This window comes from Copidosoma floridanum, unplaced genomic scaffold, assembly GCF_036245765.1.
Source record: "Copidosoma floridanum isolate Cflo_tuat_1 unplaced genomic scaffold, Cflo_Japanese_pri ptg000007l, whole genome shotgun sequence".
NCBI classification, from domain to species: domain Eukaryota; kingdom Metazoa; phylum Arthropoda; class Insecta; order Hymenoptera; family Encyrtidae; genus Copidosoma; species Copidosoma floridanum.
Genome location: NW_028321884.1, coordinates 9913828 through 9928323, shown reverse-complemented (window position 1 = coordinate 9928323; position 14496 = coordinate 9913828). Strand labels below are relative to the sequence as shown.

At 43.7% G+C, this 14496-nt stretch overlaps 1 protein-coding gene across 2 annotated transcripts in view; it reads left to right on the top strand.

Annotated features, from left to right (window-relative positions):
- Nucleotides 1–864: 864 nt before the first annotated feature.
- Nucleotides 865–14496, top strand: part of LOC106645709 (uncharacterized) — an 83505-nt gene continuing 69873 nt past the window's right edge. For both annotated transcript variants that reach the window (XM_089588660.1, XM_089588661.1), the window contains exon 1: nucleotides 865–1279. The gene's annotated coding sequence lies outside the window, so the exon portion shown is untranslated. The remainder of the gene's footprint in view (nucleotides 1280–14496) is intronic.

The window sequence follows — 14496 nt, the reverse complement described above, 5'->3', positions numbered from 1 at the left end:
CTGTAGTGTGATCAATTTATTTTGTTTAATCGAACGTATTAACAGTTAATTCGTCTGTGTCAGTGCTAGTCTCTTGACATCACTCTTTAAAATATTATTGTATAATTAATGTGGCTTGTTACGTGCCCATCAAATATTATTCAACAACCCAAAAATCTCCACTTCTCATGAGTACAAAAATAACAGATTTATAGAGCGAAATTAAACAAATAATTGTAAATTTTTGCGCTCTGTATCGCTCACCCTAAAAGCAAAAAATTGTCTTCAACAGAAATTAATTTTCCCCTAACACGAGCGAAACCCGCGCGCACGACTCGTATCAAAATTCCACGTTAAACGGAACAGTACACGCAAATACCCAGCACACCCGACAATCGCATTTTAAACAAATGAAATAAAATAACACCCTTGCGTCCTCGTGACGCAAAAACAACAAAGAAACCCCCTATATATAGGAAAAGAAGCCAAGCGAAGCTTAGTGTATACGTCGAGGGTGGAGGGGGGGGGGCAGAGGAAAACGAAAGAAGGAAGGAATAGGAAGGAAGGAACTCTCGACAGTGGCGGCAAAAGGAACGACGAGGAGCCGCTGCGGCGGCGGCTGGTAGAAAAAGGGGGGAACCCCCGGCACGGATATAGCCGCGGCGGTGCACGTTCCATTGGTTCCCTGATGTATACCGGCGCGCGTATAAGCCGAGCACTGAGAGAGACAGGCTTTCCAGAGCGCCACGGTGGTAAAGTAGCGGCGCACACAGCCCGGAGAACGGCTGTCTGTTCTCCAGTCGCTCCTCGGCCGCCGGAGCGAAAAGCCGCTCTCATTGACTATTGGGCCGTCTTATCTCGACTGCAGCTCCGAGCTTTTTTTTTTTCTCACGTAACTTACGAAAGAAATGCTTTTTATCGCAATGAAATAAATTTTCTTTTTTTTTTTCACAAACATTCCTTACTGCGTGGAGCGTTGATTTGATTTTTGGTTTATTTGCGTCATCTTGGAATACACTGTGCGCGATCGATCGGATAAAAGATACTGTGTCGAGGGGGTGAGGTATGGGGGTGCGACTGTTGAACTGTGGACCCTGTGGTGGTACCGATTTAGTGACCAGCCACTATATTTAAGTTTGGCATCGTATAGCGCACACACGTATACCGTACATAAAAGAAGGAAGCTGCGAGTCATTGCACCCCAGGTTGATCTGCCGCTTTTTTTTTTGGAGCTGTCGTCGCTGCTTCACTTTAGCTGTCGCTGGCTTTAGATCGAGTTGAGAGGGGAATGAGACAAAAGGTGAGCAAAGTGTGGTTACGTTTATTTATTTATAACGCTTTTTTTCTTCTCTCTCTCTCTTTTTTTTTTTTTTTTTTTTTTTAATGACTTTTGAGGTACACTTTGGTATGCAAATGAGTATTTTTTTTTCGAACTCGTTTCATTACTGGTGATAAGATAACGAAGAGACATTTGTTTGCTGGCGTTAGGTATTTAATGAGTTCAGTTATGAAGCGATGTCGATTTGGTATCATAGTTTGTTGTACTATGAAAAAATAAAATTGTTAATAGCTAACTTAAATAAATCATAAAATAACTTTTAAAAGGATCCCTTACATACCGAACGGAATAAAGTTTGGCTCGAGATACGAACATCAGCATTACCCTTGAAAATGACTCAAATACGAACAAGGATAATTAATCACAAAAATTAAAGAAAAAAATTCTTTTTTTTACAATTGTTTTGACTATTCCACTTGAGAAGAAAGAAAAAAGATGTCAATTCACTCTATTAGCGCCGACGTAATCGATCGTGAAAGAAAAGGTGTTAAAGTTCAGTGTTATCGCTGAGCCAGTGACGCGTAAACAAAGCACGCGTGTAATTTTCAAAGTCAGCGAGATCGGCAACATTGTGCGTTTGCACCAGCGCCATTACGATTTATCTAAAATGGCAAACAATTAAAAAAAAAAAAAAAAAAAACAATTCTCATGCACCTATGACCAGTCGATGCGAGGAAAAGAATTCGCGACTGCGTATCGTTGAGATTCGCGTGAAACGTGTCGAGTGGGCGCGTGGACACCTCCGAAAAGAAAAGGGAAACCAGCGTGAACGCGCGTAAGAAAGGAGCGATTGCTCATCGATGATTTCCGTTCCTCTCATTAATAAACATGAGACAACTCTATGTATGCGTAAGTGCCGCGAGCGCGTTTGGCCTATGATTCACGGCCTCTGTTTTCGAGAGTCTCTCCGCGCGGCCAAACACTCTCACTTGGTGTGGCCAAGGCTCTTCTCTCCAACGCTCTCGTTCGAAAGATTATTCTCACCGCGATTTATCGACTCTTGCATGAAAATGAAAATTCTCTTTCCGAATTGCACGAAAGGTATGTTATATAGATTCCTCCTCGCCGCATTCGATATAGGTATATACGTGCGCGTTTCCAAGGGAGCGTGACCAATAAATACAACCCCATCACCGGAAACGAATATAAATCAAGGCTGGGACGGTATTTTTTCGCGAAATTAATACCCAATCGCCGCGCAAACCTCAAAAATCAATTCCCGAGTCGTCGTCTCGAAACCCATCGGAGCGTATCGGGACGAATCTCACCTCATCCCCCCCTCGCTCCGGAAAAAAAAAAAAAAACAAGGGGCTCGCAAAAACGAAACCAATCGAATCATCGTAACCCGGGGAGAAGGACGAGCGTAAACGCGAGTAGAGAGCATCACACTCCCGTTCGGCCTTGACAATGCGCGGGAGCGAAAGAAACGAAAGGGCCCCTACATAAGACTGTACTCTCTCTCTCTCTCGAGGAGGGGGGGGGGCGAAAATTTAATTTCGCCGGCCGAGCAGGCGCGAGTGCAATTAAAGTGCAAAATTTACGATTCAATTTGCCCGGGAAAACTTCCCTGCCTCCATCCTCTTTTTTTTCTTGTTTCTTTTCAAGGCCATCGGATGAGAGCTCAATTTATCGGGTGCGCCGTTGTGCAACCTTCGATTACGCGCCGTTGTTCCCCCGAGACGGGGCTCGGGCTGTACGGGAGCGGACTCATTGTTTTTAATCGATTCCAATGTTAATTCACACGGCAAAGCCCGGAACAGGCTTTATGCTTACCCAACGTATCCCCATTTAGAAAGCCGTGACGTGCGAGCTGCTGTTAAGTAGTTGCGTCTGGAAATTTCACTCGGTCATCCGGCGCATGTATAATTTGGAGGTACTTAATAGCGACGCGTGAAAAACAAACGGCTCTCCCCTATGGTTGATGAGCCAAAGGTGTACCGTATATTACACGCACGCTAGCCCTACGCCTATAGTCTTGGCAAAAACACTGCCTATTGCCATTGATACGCAAGCCACCGAGGGGGCACCAACACCTTTAATTAGACGATAATACCTATATACGCTCTTCTGTACAAATCAACGCACGGGAGTCGTGAATGAGTTTGCCTATACGTACACGTGTAGGGTGTACATAGGCATCGTAAATTTACACCGTCGTTCAGCAAAAATCATCATTTTCGATGATATTTGTCGTTGGAATCGCGCGTTTGTCGCCATGGCTAAACATTTGTTTTTCACTTATCACGTTCATATAGGTTCAAGGACGCTGTCTTTTTGCTTTTTTTTTTAATTTTCTCTCACAGCTATGGTACTACACAATCACGTGGTATGTACAAAAATTTACCTCCGTTGTATCGCGAAATGGCCTCACTGCACGTATAAAAAGGTAACGGGTCCCCGCAATCGACTTCTTCTTCTTCTTCTGGTAATCGAATCGGCAACATTTCGGTGCTTCACGTAATAGCGGTAAAGTCGTAAACACGCGCGATTCTCGAAACACGGTAATCCAAATGCCAAAAAAGTAGCGTGACTTTTTTTTTCTTTCTTTTCTTTTGGAGAAAAGGGGGGAAATCCATGTGACGGGGAGAGGGAATGTGGGAGGAAAATGGCATCACATAAGAATACCCATTCGATCGGACCTATACGTATTGTTTTGGGTTGTCTCAGGCGATTATTTGCTGGACGAGACGAAGGTCCTTTTTTTATTGCAACGTGAAAAACGCTGTTTTTATTGCCTAAACGATTTAAAAAAAAAAAAAAAAGCATGACCATTGATGCCAGAAGCTCCCACAAAGACGCCCAATGATCTTATTTTGATTCATTTGGACGGCATTTTTACACACTATTTCTTATGGTTGGAGATACGAACTAACGGTCAAACTCGATTCAACGCCACCACATACATGTATCTTTGACAACTGCGCAGAGTCAGTTGATGGAGTAACGTGCCAAATTAATTTTTTCACTTTTGAATACCAAATATAATTATGTTATTATCGATAACAAAATAGCAGGGAACACACGAAAAAGAAAAAATAAAAAAAAATAATAACAATAATTACATGTGTTGCCACAAGTGCACCCGTAAAATCCAATCAAGTTTTCAATTGCTCAACGATTTTTCTTGTTTTCAAAACAATAATAATAATAATAAAAACACGAGGAGCCTCAGCTCGATTGTAATAATCATTGCACAGCTGGAGCTGCTTTACATTATTTCATTCTGACACGCCTATCGATGTTACTGTATATGTATTTTTAAACATAAAAAAAAAGTTGCGCCACGATATCACACGTGGATTGGGACGTGCGTGCCATCGGATCGAAGTGAATCTCCTACGTAAAATGAAGCTCGAGGAGGGCGATCAGTTTTTATATTTACCGGAAAAAACAAAGTTGAATATATTATGCGCGGAAGACTTTAGCCTCACATAAACATGCGTTTGCTCTCCGGCTTTCCTTTCGATTATGCGTATATAATCGTATACGTGGACGTACCGCCGCGGCTGCCAGATGTGCGTATATACATACTCATACCGATATGCTACAATATATGTACGCAGTAGCTCTTTGGCATTGAGGTTTTTTCACTCGTATACGGTATGAATGGCTCATTATGAGGTACTGCGATAATTCATTCCATATGTTGCGGCCGTGAACTGATAAATTGTTGGTAAATTTTGGAAAACCTTTGCGGGGAAAACCAAAATACTAAAGTCTAATGATTATCGGAGCGATGGATGATTATTGGGTATGGAAACAACGAAAATTCCTAGCTTATATTGTACGTCCTTTTGTCCCTTTCTTCGTCCCACAATGTCCAACTCATCGTGTACGGACAACGACCGAGTCCAGTTCGACAATCCGAGCAACGATATTGGCCAAAAGTCGCGAGATCGCTTTAGTATAAAAAAAAAAAGGGCACACAATCTTTGTCATCGCGCCCCAAAAGGGGATCCTTGTGCGAGTATAAATCAAAAAGCAGCGCTGAAAAAGAAATAACCCATCACCGCACGGGCGCCCCAAAGTCTGTGATGTCTCCCAGGATGCGCTTACTAATGCGCCTGGCACGCCGTAAACGGATATATATATATGTTTCGACGGTAGACACGAAATATAAAGAAAAAAAAGGGGGGGGCAGAAGGCGTTGAGTCACGCGAACGGGAGTTAATTTTGACCTCGAGGCACACGGACCCTCTCCAAGGGCCAAGGGTATCGTATACATGGACGAGGGGGGGAAGGTTTAGAAATAGAACGGGTTTTTATGCCCTCTGCTATACTTGTAATGGCATTTCCGAGAGCCGTTATAATTATACGCTTGTCTTATCGCCACTGTGGTTCATTTATCCTTTTTTTTTTTTTTCGTCCTTTTTGTTTGCGAGGGAGTTTGTGATTTTTCGCGAGTTTTATATACGCTCTAAAACACCGTGCAATGCAATTAAAACGCGAGATCGGGACTTGTTACGGCTTCCCCAACCCCTTTTTTTTTTGAGGAGTCATTTAGGAGACTCGTTGTACGCAAAGTCCATTCGAGTGTTTGGACGATCGAGGCAACGTGTATGTGTTGCCCAGATAAGAGGGATATTTGGCGAGGCTCTTCTAGTTCACGAATAATGTACGATAAACATGCGCGAGTACGCAGTTTCGAAAGACGCTCGGAACGTGTACATTTTTTTTTTTTTTTTTTTCTTTTCGTCGTAGTTACAAGGTTTACTCGTATAACGAATTAATATTAACGTCAGGCCGAAATGAAGCGTGTTTTTTTCGATAACGCGTCCGTGTGTTTGAGTAGCGATAAGCCGACTTCTGTGGCGCTCCTTTCCACAAAGCTCACCTTTTTCTTCTTACGAATAACTCCGGCGCTGAATAAATCGCGCAAACATTTTTTTTGTTTCCCTTTGCGCACGTAGTCGTGTGTAACGTACGTACATTACCGATCTATATCGGTATGCGTGTGAATGGAAATTTTTTTTTTTTTTTTTTCTTCACAGTCGATCTCTTGGAGACATATACAAGACGGTACTTGGGAAAAGACACATCGCGAGTTTTACGAGACAGTGTTGTGCTGTCGTCGCGTGCGCGAGCTTATTTTATTAACGGCCATCAAGTTACAATTGGCGAGACGCTTTCGCAGCGTGTACAATCGAATTGTCCACTGGAGTAGATTTTGGTGCGTGTAAAACGATCGGAGCGCGTGTGCATGCAGGGGAAAAAGAAAGAAAAAAAAAAAAAAAATTGAGTAAAGTTAGCGAGCAGGTGTGGGGCGATCATATGATTGCCAGCTGCGAAGAGAAGAAGCCCGCGCGTGTCCAGTTGGTTGGCTCGTGTGGCTCATTGGGCGTGTACATCGAGGGTGTGTGGCCTGTGGGGCTGCGACGGCGGCAGTATGGTGTTTCCGATGCCGAAATTTGGCGGGTCTCAAAGATGCGGCTGTGCGGTGAGTCATGCGGGCGCAAGGTCGCTTTTTTTTTTTTCTTCAATTAAGCGGGAGAAAGGCATTTTTACGAGCTGTTTTTATTTGCCGCGTCGATTAGGCCTTCGGACGAGTAAATCGCGGTTTGAGGAAAATTTTTTTATTTTTTGTTTTTATGACCGATAATTTTGCGAGTGATGTATTTTTTTTTTTTTTTTTTTTTTTTTTTTTTTCATCAGCCAAGACAACAGTGAGTATTAAACCAAAAATTCGTTCAAATAGCAATTAATAGACCATTATAGAAATTTGGCAAAAATGTGAAATTGTACCAACAAGTACTAGAAAAAATTTCAAATTTAAAAAAACCAGAAAAATTTGAAGCTCTGAACTTGCGTTGAGAATTGTGGCATAATAAAGCTGACTTTGAAGTCCGGATGGAAAAAAAAAAAACTATGCCCATCCGTGTAAAAACAACCCAACTGCATGCACGTGCACCTACATTTGCTTCAAGAAAACACCCACCCTCGATCTCCCCATCAGCTCTCCCGCTCCTACACGTGTGCACACGTATACACACGGTAAAGATAGCGTTCAATTGAAAATCAACGCATTAGAATAATGAGCGCACACGCGCGCGTGCAAGAGATCAACGAAAAAAAAAAAAAAAAAAAAAAAAAAAAAAAAAAAAAAAAAAAAAAAAAAACAGCACCACCTAGTAGCCCTTCTCTTACTCTCTAATGGATTTCCATTACCATTCGCAACAATGCAAATTTATCCTCTATCTAATCACGCACGCGCTTAAACTGCCCCGAAGCCCCCCGCACGCACGCGAACGTCCCCCTTGAACCGTACGAAAAAAAAAAAAAAAAAAAAAAAAAAATCTTACACCGATCGAATACCAATTGGCCGCTCGGTGCAGGCCGGGGGATTATTTTTCAAACAAAGCACACACTGCATCACGAATGCCCATTGAAGCGCAAAGTGTCCCCTCTATTAGGCTTACATTACATTTACACGCCGCGCGCGGGAGAGTGTATGTAACGAAATCGCGGTAGCACCCCCCACCCCCACTTGTCTCTCACGCAAGGTCGCGCACGCACGCACGCTCGCATGCATTCCGGTGCACTTTGAATCTTTCTTTCTTTCTTTCTTTCTTCTCCGCGGAGACTCGGTGCATCGATTAACATCGCTATACGAAGAAAAAAAAAAAAAAAAAAATCCCGGGGACCCTGCGTCGCGGGCAAAAGGGTTTTAATTAAAAGTACCTCGGGGTGCATTCCTTTTCGAGTATTTTTAAGCCGCTTCGTCTCCTCGGATTGTTTGTCTCGTTGGGAATACGTTTCTTTTTTTTTTTCTTTGCCCCCTTGTACCCCTCGAGGGACTCTCGCTCGATGGTCCTGCTCTCCACCTCCAATGGCTTCTTTACGACGTGCGGAGCGAGCCACGCTGCACCTGCCCATACGCGACAACTCGAAGATTGAAGACTTTTCGGCCGATCTGAAATCGGATAGCTTATACGTTTGGGACGGCGAGCACGAGCGGGTTTCCCTTTTTTTTTTTTTTTTTTTTTTTTTTTTTTTTTTTTTTTTTCACACCTCGGGAATTTGTGTTTACACATAATAATTTGGGAGCCCCACGTTTGACGGCCCTCTCTTTGGTGTGTAATTTTCGTCCCGTTGAGTAAACTCGAATTTTTTTTTTTTTTTTTTTTTTTCTCACGCCCTTCCACCCGCACACGTTGCGGGCGAGAAATTCCGATTCGAGCTACCATGGGATGCAGAGTATACAGTTGAAATCGGACCATACGCTAAAATACACGTGTGTCCGTACAATGTAAGGTGCACATGATATAAATATAATATGTTGGGAGTCTAATTGGGGGAAACCACGGGCACGTGAATGCGCACACATTTTTTGGGTACGTGCGAATTTTCCAGCCGACCAATTTGACTTTTAAGGCGCATGTTGTACGAGAATCATGAATAAATACATATTTGCCTACCAACGACTTGAATGTAATCCCTCTAGGGTGCACTTGTACATTTGCAACACGGGAATATATATATATTTATCATCGCGTTGCGAAATTTGGTTTGTTTTTTTTTTTTTTTTTTTTTTTTTGCATCTCCCAAGCGCAGAGTGATTTGAATAATTGTGAAGAGGAAGAAATCGGGGGCGGGGGACAAAAGGAAATTCTCTTTCTTTCGGCACGTATTCTCGTACGGGTGTTTTCCCAAAGTCCGAGGAGAAGAAAAAAAAAAAACAAAAAAAAAAAAAAGATAGACCAAGGTAAACCGCAGTGGGCGCTTGAAAAACAAGTTCAGCTCATCAAAAGAGAAATACGAGCGCCCAAGAATTTCACTCTCACCGTAACGAGCTTCTTTCTCTCTCTCTCTCCTCTGCGTGCACATATACACCTCGGCTCGTCTAGTCGAGAAAAAAAAAAAAAAAAAAAAAAAAAAAAAAAAAAAAAAAAAAAGAGGAAGCGTAGAGCGAAGCGGGCATAAATTTTGCTCCACGCGCACTTATCTCCTCCCTTTGTGCGCGTTAACCCCTTGATTTTTCACCCGTAGGTATACGTACCTACGAATGCACATCATGTGTACGGAGAGGGTCCAGTGCCCGATCCATAAATCCTTTTCGAAACGAAAATGTGTGTACAACTAATCCCGTGGCTCGCCGATGGTGTTGAGTCTACAGTCCATACGGAGGATGTGCGCGCAAAAAGAATGGAAAATCGCGTGTGTAATGAACTTTATGTTAATGGCGTGAATTATTGACTCTCGTTTGATTAGGTGTTTGGAAGGGAAACTTAAAAAAAAAAAATCGACGAGTCGAGAGATTTATCGAGTTTTGGGGAAAATATCTGAAGAAACGGTTGAGAAAAATATTGTGGTATAACAATTCACACCGTAGGCCGAACTCGGACCACACCTACGTCTCTTTTGGTCCAATACTCCTTGAATATCTTCTGATAAAACACGGGACAAATGGGGAGTATAGCCTGAGAAATTTCTTATCTCTAAGGTAGTTTGGTCGGATAAAAATCTTAGTCCCCGATGTACTTTGAAACAATAAATTTCATTTTATTTCAAGGGCACTACATGGTTTTTTTTTTTTTTTTGTTTTTTTTTTCGTAGAATCGCTCACATTTACACGCGCGTGCGAAGCCTTCAAGGAAAACCACGAAAATTTCTTTATCTTGCCCAACATCGGAAAGCATCGTATATAGGTAAACTACGCCGCATTAGCAAATGACTCTATATACCGCGCACACCACATCGCTCGTACAGATAACAAAGTAAAATCACTAGTCTCGTACACACACGTCAATTCTTTACGTTTTACCAACAATTTACACACACGTACACATACTGTAGACATCACGGCCCAAAAGCCGATTTAGATAGTTTTCCAGATATTTATCGTCCCTAATAGTCCAATGATAAGTGCGGGTTACCATATTCCCCGCATACACTCGAACAACAAAATCCAATGGTTGTATAAGGCAAGAGCAGCAGGTATATATATGTTACATTTCTCATTGTTACGCTCTCCCTCTCTCTGGGGCATATACTTACTTATTCATAATAAACACCGGCTACGGGCGCAATGCCATACACTATACGGAAATTCCTCGGCTGTACAACCCAGTTCCTACATTATATTTTATGGGTATTAACTATATGCGGTTTCTCGGGGGCACCTTACTCTCTCTCTCTCTCCGTGGGTTCTCTGCACGTTTTAACCAATGATTGTTCCCCTCTGAGTTACCGTCCTTTGTCAATGGTCCAGGGTGCATGCGCATACATCATATATCATACGAATACTTGTTTTATAGCATCGTTACTGTAATTGTTGTTTTCCGTTTATGGGATAGGTTGGCTAATCTCTCGTGTTTCATCAATGATCTGTACGTCGATGCATGTACGCGGTCATGGTGTAACGTGATGCAGGTCCCAGAGAGTGGGTGTGGATCGACGATTGAAAAGGCCATTTGCCCATGTGAACGAAATTTTCGGTGCAGGTATATTTTCGGCCTATATTGATTGATAAAATTTGTTTTCGGACTTGTCTTTTTTTTTTTTTGTTTTTTTTTTTAATTTCTCTCAACGCGAGCCGCGTCGAAGCGGGAAGATATACACAATTGGGCTTATCGCGCGAGTCGTGTTGTCACGGCAAACAGAACAAATGATCCGAGAGGAGGGCAAACATTGTACCGACCCACGAGTGCTGTATAGTCGTTGACGATTTTATACAAAAAAAAAAAAAAAAGCTTTCCTCCTCTTGCTTATCGCACCACCGATCGGATCGGTAAGTAACACATATATAACAAAGCCCTGCTGATTGCTCGATTCCTCGAAAATTCTACACACATGGCTCCGAGATACTTTGAATTCCCCGAGTACACCTCCTCCTTCTCCTTATGATTCTAAGTAATGGCCTTCTTTGTTCCTTGGCTCGCATCACGCGCGCAAAAGTGCCGGTGTTACTTATGAGGGCTTACACATACCCCAATGTATACATGTATACATATACATAAACGAGCAGTTTTCGCTTTTCGTTGTCACTCTCAATTAGCATAAAGCAAGTCTCGAGGAGGAGGATGGGACCTTGATGCTCTTATCAAGATTCGAGAGATTTCCTCCCCCCCCCCTCCTCCTTGTACGCCTATAAAAAGATATGTATCTGTTGCCTGTTTTTCTTTTTCTCCTCCACTTGTGCGTGAGCGAAGCGACATTTTCGTGTAATAATGGGTGCCTTTGTGGGCATTACTGCGGGTACACGGTGTTGGGGGACGTGGGCTCCATGGTGCATCCCGTTTGTTTCGTCTAATTGGGCCGAGGCCAATCCAGATTCGAGTTGGCTTTTGACTTTTGTTCCGTAAGCACCTTTCTCCGGACTTTTTATGTATATAGGTACCTTTTTTTTCCACGTAGTACGATCGAGCTGGAAATAATATCCAGTAAGTATGTACAATAACCTTTTAGCCGATTGTTGTCTAGTGGTACGGAGATTGGAAATTTTTCGACTCCCGCCATCAAAACAAAACGCCACAATGGGCCGGCTTTTCCACCCAAAAAAAGTCTCTGTTAATAATGGCTCTTTTTTTTTTTTTTTTTTTTTTTTTTTTTTTTTTTTTTTTTTTTTTAATTTCGGTTTCCAACTTCCATCAAAGTGCCCGAAATGAAAAACGCGCGAGATGCATCAAAACGCACTTTTTCGCCCACCCCCCGTTTTCCTCCCGGGTGGAACACAGCACAATGCAACTCATCTTAATGAGGCCTCCTTTTGTACATTAAGCACGACCGTAACCATATCACGTGCAAGAGCTCTTTCATCCGTATGGCTCGGGTTTCGCTCTCCCCGAAGAACAATAAAGCAGCAGCACTTTTTTCCCTCCGTCTGCGGACTTGGAAACGAAAATCTCACGCCCCCTACCCCACTCCCCCGTCCCTTCTTGGCCATGAATATACGAAACAATGGCACGGTTTGCTCGCCGTTTGCTCTATTAAGTCTCGGTTCTCGTTCCAATGTACCTTAAACTGCAACTGCAGGGGGTCAGAGGGAACTTTTCTTACGTATATACTGTACGTATAAACGGCCTTTTCTCATCACCCCCGAGTCCGCGTGGATAGGCAAAGCCAAGAATCCTAAGGATCTCTCGTATCGGCACGTCCCACGCGCGAGTATAGCCCAACTTATAGAAAAGCAGCCTGTCGAGGAGAAAGAAGAGAAAAGAGAGAGAGAGAGAGAGAGAGTGTAAGTACGCGTGGCGCGCGAGGCTCGGGAAATAATTTTAGTCACACAGGCTGCAGCGTTAAAGAGAGAAAAGAGGTGGATGGGGAAAGGGGGGGGGGCGGGGGATGTTCCCGAGATAAGTTCCGCGAGCGCGAGATTGCTAAGATGCGCGCGTGCTTTCGATGCCTCTTTGCTCGGGAGGAAAAAGAAGAAGGAAACTCGAGGAATGTGTGTCTGTGTGGGTATACCGTTTCGAGGGTTTTAGTGGTTGTTGCACCGCTTGTAAAGCCCGTCCTTCGCGTTGTTTATTGGACTGCCGTTTATAGATTGACGGATTGGTTTGCAAGCGCGCTCTCGTGCGCATGGTTTCATTGCATCAACGACACGCACGAAGAATTTTTTCGGGTTTTCTTGCGATTTCTTTGTTTGTTCGTTTAAATTCTATTCACCGGCTGTATGGTGACGAATTTTCGAGGGCTCGACTGTAACACACCAACAGCACGTCATCGCGACCGCGTCGAAATGCTCAATTTGGAATTTACCGCGCACAGACACAATATACAAGTGTTTCCACGCGCGGAGAGACAAGAGTACACATACCTGCCCATTAGGGCAAAAATCCCCCGAGGCAAAAAAGAAACGGGAGGTGAAAGGGGGGAGGGGGAGAAAAAAGTCTCGAGAAAACGTTAGGTTGATTGGGCTCCAGAGTCTATAGTGGCTCTGCTTCCCCTCGAAAGTGGCATTTGCGAATATCGAACGAAAACAACGAGCGCCACGAGCGTTGGGTTCCCATATATTACACGCCCGTGCACGGCTAGACAACACATATATAGAAATAAGGGGACTGCAAAAAGGAAGGGAACCTCTTGTATCCTATACTCCTCCGGGAAATACGCGTATTATGCGCGCACATTTGCCACAAGTATAATAAACACACGCATAAAAGTGAGAGCGAGCCCACATCGTGCGTCATACTCTGGAAATCGGCATCCTTCGAATGACTCGCGTCGTTTCGGCTAAGTGCTGTAGGAGAGAAGTGGGGGGGGGGGGGTGGGTGTTCAACCTATACCCTATATTAATATAATCATGCGTAAAAATCATTTGCCGATGTTTATTCGATCGCACGAATAAAGGAAGCCTGGGAAACCGGCAAATGTGTGTACGTATACAGTAGGTGTACCGATCTCGATCGATTCCTCCGCGAAATTCTTCCGCAAAACTCTCCGATAAAACAAATAAACGGTCCAACGGAGGAGGGAAAGGGGGTACACTCGGAATCGCAGCATATCATTCCGCATCGGCGATTTTAACGGTCTGTCTCTCCGACTTTCCCAAGGATCGGGGAGCCTCCCCCTTCGTCTGCTCGCGCCAACATTATTTTTCAATTTAAATGCCTTCTCCCGGCTATATGTATTGTATTCTCTCTGCACATGGGTTTTGTCTACGTGCAACTCGACACCTCCACAACCAACTCTTTTGATTATTGTACTTTTGTTTGTTTGTTTTTTTGTTCAACCCTTGCACGTATATATTATTACGTGAATACACGCGGCCCATCATGTATACACACTTATGTATCTGTGTTGTACGTGAAAGCCAAAAGGTGAAGAGAGACAACAGAGATGGTCTAGAGTATAATCAACCTCGCGGGTTATACACGGTCCAAACACTCCAAAAGCCGCGTTTTCCTCGAAAAAGCTCGCGCAACGCCGATGCAGCGGTGAAGAAGAAAACAAAACAAAAAGGCTTCACGAGCAGACAGAAGGGGTAACAACGAGCACCCGCCCATGCCGTATTGCATCAAACGTTGAAACGCTGGACTGGTGCGCATCTCCCGTTATAGCGCCTCATCGCGTCGTCCGTGATATGGGCTCAGCCCCGCGCGCCGTATACAGCCGGAAAGAAATAAAAAAAAAAAGCCACGCAGAGAAAAAGCTCGCTCTCTGGGCCATTAGCGCGCGGCCGGGCACATCATACAACGCATGTATAGGAAGAAAAGCTGCAGCCTCCGGCTTTTAATCGC